Source organism: Salvia hispanica, chromosome 4 (genome assembly GCF_023119035.1).
Source record: "Salvia hispanica cultivar TCC Black 2014 chromosome 4, UniMelb_Shisp_WGS_1.0, whole genome shotgun sequence".
NCBI classification, from domain to species: domain Eukaryota; kingdom Viridiplantae; phylum Streptophyta; class Magnoliopsida; order Lamiales; family Lamiaceae; genus Salvia; species Salvia hispanica.
Window position 1 is genome coordinate 38926224 of NC_062968.1, and position 12931 is coordinate 38939154.

The window sequence follows — 12931 nt, forward strand, 5'->3', positions numbered from 1 at the left end:
CTAAAGAGAGAGAGAGAGAGAGAGATTCATGTAATTTGCAGCTGCAAAGTTGATTTATATTACAGCTGTGATTCGATGCCCTTGCAGCTACACTAAAATGTCTATATTCATTATTCAATGAAGAAAAACATTATGTGATACTGATATAATGTCAGAAATATGTGATTAATTCATCTTTATGTGTACAAGTTCTTATATCATGAGGAATGTGACGTGAATCTAGGTCAACTAATTTCAAATTTAATACGCATTGAACGGAGTAACAAATTCATATTGCAATTTGCTAACAAAAAGAGGCTGATGCAAGCAATAGGTCGAAAGTTCAAATCCCGATGCCTTTCGAGGCTTATCACACCTAGTTTTTAAAGTTTAGTTTTCCTCTCTCACATATTACATAAAAAGAAGTAAGAATGTGTGTGGTTGGTCTAGTAGTAAAGAACTCCTAGACCCTAGTTAATATCTCAAGATAAAAGTTTCGCCTTGAAAATTTTCAAATTATTTACTAGTAATAAAAAAAGGCGAGCCTTATCAAGTCCCACCTGTGCATATTTTCCTCAGTCAAAAGGGCATTTACAACAGGGGACAGTAAAATCGTTGATCAATCGATGGTTTTATCGTACCCTATTACACGGAGACCGTCGATCACCAGTGCTCCCAACACCCTATGTATATTCCGTGCTAAACGCGATCGGCGATCGTTCGGCGCCTATTGTAGGCTCGACTGCCGATAAAATCATCTGATTGAGTCTGATTTTTAATTTTTTTACACTCTATAAATACACCATTTTTCTTCATTCCATTCACCTCTCACTCCATTCTCTTTCTCTCTCTAAAAAATGAATCCCAACGGTTGGCCAAACGCGTCAAATCCCAATGGAACACCCATGTTCCTCGGTGGTCACCCGCATTCCAACAAACCCATGAACCCATGAATTCCACCTTATATTTCATTAATTTATCATACTTACATTTTATTATGAAATTAATATATAAATTTTGGACTCACATTTCCCTAATTCTTTTTATTACTAATTTTTCCACTGCATTGTTTAAAACCTGAAAATCAAATGGTGTCAAGGACGGAGGAAGAACTTGTTAATATTATTGGTTAAGCGAATGGATACTTCTCTTAATAAGCGTATGGGCCATATCCAGCCCATTACAATATTTACATGGAAGGCGCCATTCTTAATACACTATACTATACATCTCTTTTATAATCTCCGCCATTCTTAATACACTATACTATACATCTCTTTTATAATCTCCGTCGTTCTTAATACACTATACTATACATCTCTTTTATAATCTCCGTACTAAAAAGAAATAATTTTATTATTATAGAACAAATACACTAGTATAATATTCTTCTGTTTTTTAGTAATAATTTTATTATTATAGAACAAATACACTAGTATAATATTCTTCTGTTTTATAATTTTATTATCACGGAATGGAGGGGAGTACTAGTTTGAAATATAATAGGAAGTCGGTTTATACTTGATTTTAGAATTGTAAACTTATTTTTCCCATCCCTTTCTATAAACTATTATATATATATTTTCTCTGTCACATTAAAAATAAAGCGTTTTTCTTTTCGGACTCTCTCATTAAAAATGAAATATTTTTTTAAAATGAAAAACATCTCTACTTTTTCATCTCTTATTTTATCCCGATCTCCTTATTAATTCACAAAATAACATTATAAAAAATCTCATGATAAAAATCAAATGTATCATTTCTAATAAAATAGAGGGAGTATTTATTTATTTTAGTAGGTAGGAGCTCTCCCATGTCACTAATTAGTTGGACTAAAAGATATACTCCATCCGTCCTGAAAATTTGTCACTTATATCCATTTTTATCCGTCCCTAAAAATTTGTCGCTTTTCACTTTTACTATTTTTGGTAGTGGACCTCACATTCCACTAACTCATTCACATTCACTTTTATTATAAAACCAATATATAAAAGTAGGACCTACATACCCCTAATTTTTTCAACTCACTTTTGATTACATTTCTTAAAACATATGTCGGATCAAATGGTGACAAATAATAAGGGACGGAGGAAGTACATAGACACGTATAAATATAATCTGATACTACTATACACTACAAAAAACTTGTTTTTTAAAGACACAAAAATATAACTCCCTCCGTCCATAAAAGATAGGACAATTGGTGTATGACACGGGTTTTAACGTAGAATTTGTAAAGTAACAGAGAAGGGAAAAAAGTAAGAGAGAAGTAGTGTTAGTGGAATGATGTGTAAAGTTATTATTTTGTTGAAAAACTTTCCATAAATGATGTGTTGTGTTTTTTGTGGACGGCCAAAAATGGTAAATGTGCCCTATTTTTTGTGGACGAAGGGAGTACTAGGGGTGTCGAAACGGGTAGCAGGTATTGGGAAACCCTCAACCCGACCCGCTACCCGTCGGGTTATGGGTACCCGCTACCCGATGACAATGGGAAACAGGGCGGGATCGGATAGTTTGTTTTAAATTTTTGCGGGTATGGGTATACCCGCTACCCGCTCGGGTATACCCGTTAAACCCGATAATACCCGTTATTTATAGGGGTTTCAAATATTTTATTTTAGTTAATTAGTTTCAAATCCATATATACTCCCCGATGATACACTTTATTTCCAATTATTTATCCGCTACCAAATGAAGGATTGCAAGATTGGTGAAAGTGGAACTTTTATTAGTTTAGTGTCTTTATATTAAAGATTTAAAGTATATAGACTTTTAGTTGAAGTTATGTATATTTAGACTTTTGATGAAAGTGAATTAATTTTTATTTTATATTAGACTTTTGAATGGTGATTTAATTTTAGACATGTTTGATGTTTATATCATAGTTGCTTATTTGAATTTTGGATTTGCATTATATTTCATACATAGTCATATTATATTTACGAGATGAGAAATCATCATATTTGTGCATAGTTAATAGTTGGAAATTATGCAAATACAACAAAGTAAAAAAAATATAAATCTAAAATCGTAGTTTAGCAACTAGCAACAATCTCAAAATTCATTCTATAATTTCAAACATGTACGAAAAAAAAATATTGTATTAGATGACTAGCATTGATGATAAGCGAAAACTAAAAGCATAATACCGTTGAATAATATAATACACAATTCAAATTATGTGTGCGGATTTGGGTACCCGCAACTGCGGGTTTGGGATACCCGATGCGGGTATGGAATTACCCGTTTAACTATACGGGTCGGGATTGGGTAGTATAATATTTAAGTTTTCGGGTACGGGTACTCGCAAAATCGGGTTTGGGTACCCGCGGGTACCCGTTTCGACACCCCTATGGAGTACGTTAGAATTTTTTTAAAAATAACAACAATTTAGGATGCAAAAGATAGCGATCTTAAATGAAGGAAAAATTTGCTTAATCTTTTACTTTTTCATTATGCTTCCATTTGCGTCCTCTAATATTGTCTAGGACATCAACAATAAAGACCTTTTTAAAATTGTTTGTGCTATATTTAAAAACATAAATTAGGTGTTTTAATTGCATTAAAAAATATTTTTAACGATTTCTTTAGTAGCGGTAGTAATCATAAAAAAAGACAAAATTACTAATTCTAAATTAAGGTCCTGGACCGCGGTAATTATTTGTTAAATAAATCTACCAAACAATCATATCCCAAAAATTTAAAAATAAATTTGATACATATAGGATAGAGAAATCAAACGAAATGTCAAAATATAGGCTTAGTAGGCAAATTATATTCACTAGTGTCTGCTTCCTCATTCATTGTATTTGTACCATAACATTAGTAAACAAGAGAGAAAAATATCACTAATAAGACAGGGTATCTTGTCTTTTGTGAATGTTAATCAGTAATGATAAAAACATGTTGGAATGTATCTTTAATTATCAAATAACGACGCAAACCAATTCAACTTACATACGTATTATACCTTATCATTGATATGCAATTTCACCATTACCCCTCCTTTCTCATATCATTGTTCCCTCCATTTTTCCATAGGAGGTTGGCTGTCCATTTTAGTCCATCTCCTATTAAAAGTTTTGATTTTTTTTTTAAATAGTAGATAGGTAATACATTCTATTAACTTTATTTTATTTAAATTTTATTTAAATTAATACGTATATAAAAATATGACATATTCCATTTTTATTTTCATACAATTTTTTCACGTTAATCGGATGCGGGCTAATCAGATTGTGATTTTATCGGGTTAAATATTCAACCCTAACCCTAAATATTCGGATTTTGGGGTAGCCTAGTGGTCAAATTAGGCTGCTACCAATTTAGTTAACATGCGGTTAATCCAATACATGTAAAATATTTAATTATGATAATTTTATGATATGCTGTATATTTATGTCAAATATAATTAAATACCAATTTAAAATGTGTATAACTAAAATGAAAATTAATATATTTTGAGAAAATTTAAAGCATATTTAGAATTAGAATATTTACTATAGTTAATATGATATTTTATTTATTTATATATTATTATATCAATAAAAGTCTAACACATATGTATATTAAGTACTCCCTCCGTTTGCGAATAGGAGTCTCTTTTTCTATTTTCGTCCATCCGTGAATAGGAGTCCTAATTCATTTTTAACATAAATGTAATATTGTCGCACATTCCAATAACTCATTCAACTATCATTCCATTTAAAACTATTACTCTCTTTGTCTCATCCCAAGTGATGGACTGCTTTTCAGCACGTGTTTTGAGTAAAATGATACCCCTCCATCCCACAAAAATATACACTCTTTTCTTTTTAGTTTGTCCCACAAGAATATGCACTTTATAGTTTTGAAAAGTCTTTTCTCTTTAATGAGGTGGGACCCATTCTCCACTAATAAAACTTTGATTACTTTTTCTCTCTACATCTCTCTTACTTTACCAATTTTACATTAAAACCCGTGCCGAACTCAAAGTTCATATTCTTTGGGGACGAAGAGAGTAATAAATAGTTAAAGTGAAGATAAAGTTAAATAATTAATAGAATAATGTATATACGATTGTTTTCTATATTACTCTATCTCTTACTTTCATTTCTCTTCACTTAACTATTTATTATCATCTTCCCAAAACAGCAGCCAAAAAGAAATTAATCACTTGAGCTAGGACGGAAGGAGTATATACAAGTGAGACTCATATTTCACTAACTTTTTTCAACTCACTTTCTTAATAATTCATAAAACTCGTGCCGCTAAAAAATAGGACTCCTAATAGCGGACATAGGGAGTATAAAATTGAATTTTTGTTGTGTATATTTATGTATATTATAAAATTAATTAATGATACGTTGAATTATGTGTCAAATATGAATAAATAATACTCCTATATAATAGTTGTATCTAACCTACCCAGCCAACCCATCAAATTTTAGGTCTGGCTCTATCAAGTTGTGTGCTAATTGGATTATTATTTTATTGAATTGAATCCAATCTTAATTAATGTAATAACATCCACAATCAAAACTCTTTAGGCCATCCGCATCCCTGTCTCTTATCCGTCTCTTAACCGTCTCATCTTTTCACTATTCATGGACCCCAGTGTACTTTTCACCCCTATCTCTTAACTAAGAGATAACACATACATTCATCCATCTCTTAACCATCTCATCCCTTAACTATTCATTCAATTTCATTTTTTATTTTTAATTCCAACAAATTCAATTAATAAAAACACACTTCATTAAATAAAATAAAAATAAAAATTTAAAGGCCTGAAAAATTAAAAAATACATAATTTAAAATACATAATTACAAATTACAAAAAAAAAAAATTCGAATTTTTTTTAAAAATAAATAAATTTATGACGTCATAATTCCGACGCCCACTCGCGGGCCGGCGAGTGGGCGTCACGCCATCCGCCAGCGCGCGCCACGTGGCCCGCGCGCGTGGCTCGCCAGCTCGAGGCCGGCCTCTTCCTCGCGCGAAACGCGATGAGATGGCTCGTCTTGTAAAGACGAGACGCATCCCGCATCGCCGTCTCGATGCGGTCTCGTCTCTCCGAGACGAGATAGAGCCCGCATCAAGACGCGATGCGGATGCCCTTAGCCCTCATATATTCCTATTTATGGTCATTTTAACTTTAGTTTATGCAATAACATCCACCATCAAAACTTTTTAGCCCTCAGATTTTCGTTCTCTTGCATTACTTATGAATTTTACATTTAATTTTTCATCCATAATTTAAAGCGTAAAAGTTTTCTATTCTTATTACTTGGGCTCTAATTTTTAGTTTTAAAATTTTTTTATATCATATATTTTACAATTGTTTAGATAAAAATTTTGTGTTAAAAAGAAAGGTCTTATGTGTAACATGGGACGGAAGTATATTGTATTTTTATAAAATAGAAGGAGTGATATTTGAACATAAAAAGGACATTATCCAATCAACACTATTATTTTTAATGAATTGTTTATCCACGTGGCATTGTCGGGAATTTACAACTTGGCAGTTGGCACCATGTTTAGACAAGACATTCGATGCCTGTTGTTCAACCAATAACACAAATATGTGACAGGCTTTGCGTGGGCCTACATTTCCATTTAATGGGGTATACACCACCACGTACCACTAATTTTTCATTCCTCCCTCTGTTTTTAACTATTCCCTCCCTCCTATTTTAGACTATCACTTTTCTTTTTACCATAGATCTCAACTCTAATAAGAGCGAACTTCGAAAATGGTCCATGGACTATAGGTTTATCTCGTCCATAGTTCCTAGACTTTAAAAATATTGTCAATAGTCCCTGGATAAGGGTTTATCTCGAAATTGATCCTTTTGGCTTTTTCTGGTACGAAAATGCCATTTTTGGGGATTTTGAGGATTTTGGGCGATTTAGTCTTTTTACACTTTTAACATTTTAAATATGATATTATTTCAGTTATGTACTAAATTTGATATTATTTCAAAATTATCATTCTTCTTCCATTTTGTCATCCTTCACTTTGTTTTTTATTTCAATATTATATTTAATTTTATAAAATCAAATTTTAAATTTTAATTTTTAAATATCAATAAAAATTTTAATTAAATTATTAATTCATGGACACTATAAATATTGATTAAAACTATTAATTTTTGTTATTTAATATAATATTCAGCTGAATTGAAGAAGTACACACAAAAAATATTAATCATGATGGAAAAATAAGAGCTATTCTATTTAGCCTTCGTTCGGTTGTTATAATTGCTTGTGATTGAATATTATGAAGTTGACTAAAAATTTGATCCTACTAAAATTTTTATATAGGAGTATTTTTGTTGAAAATTACTAGTAAATTTTGATTGTTTTCAAATTAATAAACAAAAATTATATTAGTCTTACATTAGATGCATATTTATTTAGAATAAATCGTGTTATATGATATATTTATGATTAAAGCTATTAAATATTGATTAAAACTAAGTCGTTGAATATTATACACTTTAAAATATTGATTATGACTATTAATTTTTTTTATTTAATAATTTTTGTAATTAAAAAAATTTATTGATATTTAAAAATTAAATTTTAAAATTTTGTAAAATCAAATCTAATATTGAATTAAAGAAACAAAGTGAAGGATGACAAAAGGGAAGAAGAATGATAATTTTGAAATAATATCAAATTTAGTACATAACTGAAATAATATCATATTTAAAATGTTAAAAGTGTAAAAAGACCAAATTGCCCAAACCCCCCCAAAACCCTCAAAAGGGCATTTTCGTACCAAAAAAAACCAAAAGGACCAATTTCGAGATAAACCCTTAGTCCAGGGACTACTGGCGATATTTTCAAAATCCAGGGACTATGGGCGAGATAAACCCATAGTCCAGGGACCATTTTTGTAGTTCACTCTTAAAATAATCACTTTTCAATTTGAGAAATAACCTTATCTCTCATCTCTCTTTATTAAAATATTTAACTATCTTTTTCCTTTCTACTTATTCCATTTAACAACACCATCTAAAATCTCGTATCATTCAAGAATATGGCTATCTTAAGTGGGACGGAGAGAGTAAAATATTTTTATCCGATACTGAATTTAATATGATATTATTTTATAATTAAAGTAAAAAAATTTAAAAACCAAAAAAATAGAAAAAAAATGTTGTTTTTATTTAAATAATGTGTCATTTAGAATGTGACATCCCAAAAAAAATAAAATATGTCATTTAAAGTGAGACGAAAATAGTATATGTTACTCAATAGTGAAATGTGAGTATATACTCTATCCTAAAAAAATAGACAAATTTGTATATAACACGAGTTTTAATCTGCAATTGTTAAAGAAACAGAGAGAGTGAAAAAGTAGTAGATTGTGGGATTCATTTATTAGTATTTAGTAGTGTGTAATTGGTTAAAAACTTTCTATATTTAAACTTGGTCTAATTTAAACAAGTATTTTGTTGAATAAATTATTATTTAATTTATAATTATTTGATCTATTTTCTAGTTATAATTAGTTATTCACTAGTATAATTCATACATGAAAACATACGTGAGAGACAGATCTAAATTTATTATAAATATCATACCAATATGTTTACTAATGTAAATAATTAGGAATTTTAGAATAAATCAAACATATAAATATCATTGATATTTGATTAAAAAATTTAAATGCAAAAGCAACATATATAAAGTAGTGACAAGAACAGAGGATGCTCGGAATCTGTATCCTAGGATTAAGCCTTGTGGGTATTCTCCTCCGCACCAAGTAACAAATCCACCACTTCTCTAGATCCAACCTAGTTGGATAATTCCTATTGCTAAAACATTTGCTTGTGAACTAAATGCGGCTGGAATTTCAAACATGATGTGGATGACCTAATACTCCCACCAGCTGAATCGTTCAGTTGCTTGTGATTAGCCAATTAGATAGATATTTAACCTCTGACCTTATATTAGGAACTGACATGTGATTATATTTTTATAGAATTAAATTTGATATTATTTAAATAAATATGTATCATTATTTTCTATTTGTTGATGAGTTAGTATATTATTTTATCTGATTGTAGAAAAACAAGTTGATGTAACTATTTAAAAAAATAAGCAAATGAAATAAAAAAATTTAATTGAAATAAAAAGGCAACTTGAATGAAAAGCTTTTAAAAAACTAAAGCATAAAACATAGATAAGCTATAGATAATGCAGGGATCAGATCATTCGGGATTCACTATTTGTTGGGACCTCTTTTCGGTTACAACGCTACTGAGATGGCTAATCTCAGAAGTTACAAGCCAAATACAAAAGATGGTTACAATAGGATAAAACCTAAATACAATCTAACTATCTATTACAGATTACAAGCACTAATCGGAACCCTAGCTGATCACAGATACTTGACCAGATCTGGAATCCAAGCTCACACTAATTAAGCATCCTGCACACTAAGTAAAAGAATCAGAGACACAAAGAACTGATCCCGAAGGATCTAATGTCAACCAGAAAGTAACAATAGGAAGAAGTAAGCAGATATATGACTCAGGTCACAACAACGACTACACCAGGCCAAGAACCTCCCCACACGCTTCAACCACAAGTCACACGATGAGAAACCGTCGAACACAGAGGTCTGAAACCCTAGTTTCACCAACCACCACTAGTCCATCCACCACGGCTCACAAACATCACAACTCTCACAAATCTCACAAGCTTCTCACTAGATCTCACACTCCAAACACCAAACCAAGTCTAATCTGAAACCCTAGGTCAGATTCAACTCCAAACTCTAAAGGAAACCAAGAGAGTAACCTAACTCAAGATCTTCACCGATAGATCTAACTAAAACATGGATTCATCGGAGGAGGCAGAAGATCGGAGGAGAAGATTGGCGGTAATCGCCTTTGGTGTAGAGAGAGAGTAGAGAGAAGCTAGAGGAAAACATCTACGGGAAGTGAGAGAGAGAGTAGAATAGAATGAGAATGAACCGAAGGGGCAGAGCAACTTAACTCACTCATCAAACAAAACCCTCAAACCAACGTCTGCAGATGGTGATCCGAGTGGTGAAGACACGTCGCGGCCATCCAGTGAAACAGGTAAGTAATGGGATGCAACTTTTGTAAGACAGACACAATTTTCTCTACCAGACTTTGCTTGAGGCATGTAAGGTACCCACAGGAAGCTCTTATGAAGTTGAAGACAAGGATATCATTATATGAGCATTTGTATATTATTTTCCTAAGACGATTACTGATAAGGCTAATTTCATGCATCGGTTATGTGGTGAGAAAACACTTTATTTTGCTGGGTCTAACGCAATTTTTAAGCCAGGTGTGTGAAGGAGACGCTAGATCCAGGAAGAGCTGGAGACAATGGACTAGCAAAGGAAAATGAAGGAAAGTGAGCAGAACTGAAGGGAAAAGAATGGCTAGAAGAAGGAAGTCAATAGCTGAGGGCAACAAAGACTATTCATACCTCGCTGGACCCACTTCAACGCCTATAAATAAGGGAGCATGCAGCACACGCCATACATAGGATTTTTGCTCTTAGCTCACACACTCACACACACACTTGGAAAATGGGAATTCTGGGATAGTTTAGGGTTTCTAAGGGGTTCATCTTCGGCGAAAGTCAGTGTAACACCGTCCTCTCGGAGGGCGAAGAAACAATCTGCTTTTCATTCAGCTTTTCGTACTTTTATCCCGTCGAACTTCATTGTTTTGGAAGTCGATTTGGTTGTTGCTACTTATCGGTTATCTATGCATTTAGTTTTTGTCATGTTGGTGTTATCTTGTGTTGATTTATGATTCTGGGTTTTTGTTTGAAGTTTTATTTCGGCAGTTGAATGTTAATCTCTGTTTTGGATAATTCTGTGCTTGATCTGGGGAAGACGTTGTGGATCTGAATTGTTGTTGTTGATCGGTGGTTGTTTGTTGAATCTGAAGCTATGGATATACTTTGGTCGGAGTTTGTGTCGGATGCTTGGATCCGGAGTGGATTTAGCATCCGAGGTTGGATCTGAACAGGGGAATTAAGTTGTGCATGGATTTCGAACTCTTTTGCTCTCTTTTCAATTTACTCCATCTAGTAGCCGTAGATCTGCTTAGTTTTTAATTGTTCTTCGTTAAATTGCTTTAAATCCAGTCTGCTTCATTTCCGATTCACGTTCCATCTCTGTTTTTACTAAATTTTGATGAAAATCGATTGGAGAAGATGATGTTGCTATTAGTTAGTACTTTAGTTAGTTGTTTTCCAGCTTTTCATCCGTACTTTACCTTTTCAGCAAATGGTCCCCACCGTCAGTTTATTTCCCAGGTCTAGGTAATTTAGAAATAGTTTCTTAGATCTAGTGATTGTCTCGTTTTCCAGTTTACATGCATGATCTTTGTTCTGCCTAGATCTAGTTGTTAGCGTAGCAGATTTCACTCAAGTTAGTTTAATTTCCTCAACCCAAAAATGCGTGGCAGCAGCCAACCCAAAAATAGTCCCGAATCCTTGAGCATGCTTAATTACGCATTTATCTCTGTGGGATCGATCCCTACTTCCCTGTGCTAATTTTAGTATAAGTGGTTGAGGGTTTTTGAAGCGATATTCTGTGTGTCCGACGACCGAGATCTTCCAACGATCCGTGAGTTCCTAGACCTTGTGATCTAGTGGATTCTCTGGACCTAGGAGACTTGTTATTCCTTTCTGTGCACACAATATTAACACACATACTCGAGAGTACGGGCTTCAAATGGCGCTGTTGCCGGGGATGGATGGCGTTAATTGTTTATGCGTTTGAGGATTTGGTGTAAATAGTTTAATTTCTGTTTTTTTGTCTTGACGGTTTATGAACACGGGCTTCCATTCTGGAAGTTGGGCTAGTTCATCTGGGTCAGGAAACGCCCGATACAAGTGGCAAGTCAAGGAGTCTACGTCCACCGTCACTACCAGATCAGGGTTAAGGACAGTAGACTCGTTTCCGTTCGAATCAGAAAGTGAGAAGGAGTGGAACTCGTCAGGAGAAGAGGACCCGAAGTCGTCCACAGAAACAGAGCATTCCGAGACCGAGGAAGAGGAAGACGTGAATATGGCACATTTAGTGGATCCCGATCCGAAGATAGGATCACTCACCGCGCATCTAGACGGTGAGCCCGCCCATGCCATAGTCTCAAACTCGCGCTGGAGGTCTATCGATATTAAGACAAATTTGCTCGGGGTTTTGCCCACATCCTCTGGACGAAGGAACGAATGTCCTTACGAATTCCTAAACGAGTTTAGTAAGCTTTGCAGCATTCAAAAGAGGCCCAACGAGGCGACTGAGGAGGACTATCGCTTGCGTGCGAGTCCCGTTTGCCCTCGAGGGGTAGGCTAATACTTGACTGGAGTTCTTAGATTATTTTTTCTCGTCCAACAAGACAAACGCCTTGAAGAAGGAGATCCGGGAGTGCAAGCAAGAATATGATGAGTCTCTGAGCTCTTATTGGTCCCGGTTCAAAGGACTGTTGGATGCTTGTCCAAACCACAGGATGATCGAGTGCAGAGACCTACTATCTGTTTTACGAAGGTGCAAACCCTGAATCGAAAGACTTGATGAATTCCTCGAGCGGGGGAAATTTTACCAAGAATAAAGCAAGTGAAGCCAGAGAAACTTTGGGGAGATTGATCGAGGCGAAGAAGGCCTATGATAACCCGCAGAGCATTTTGAGAAGTGGATCAGCCAATGTAGTAACAGAGCAAGATGACAAGAAGGTGGAAGACAGGATAGACAAATTGGAGAAAGCACTGCTGAATGCAATTGAAAAGTACAACCCTCATGCTCCATCAGAAAATTAGAAACCCCCTGGTCCGGAGGAAAGACAACTTCAGCCTTATTATGGTCAACCTTGTGAAGGGGAATGCCAAGCCCAGGAAAATTCAATGGGAAGTTAGAATCCGGATGGAAGTTGGAATCAAGGGAGACAAAGGGAGGGCCCATGGAGAACT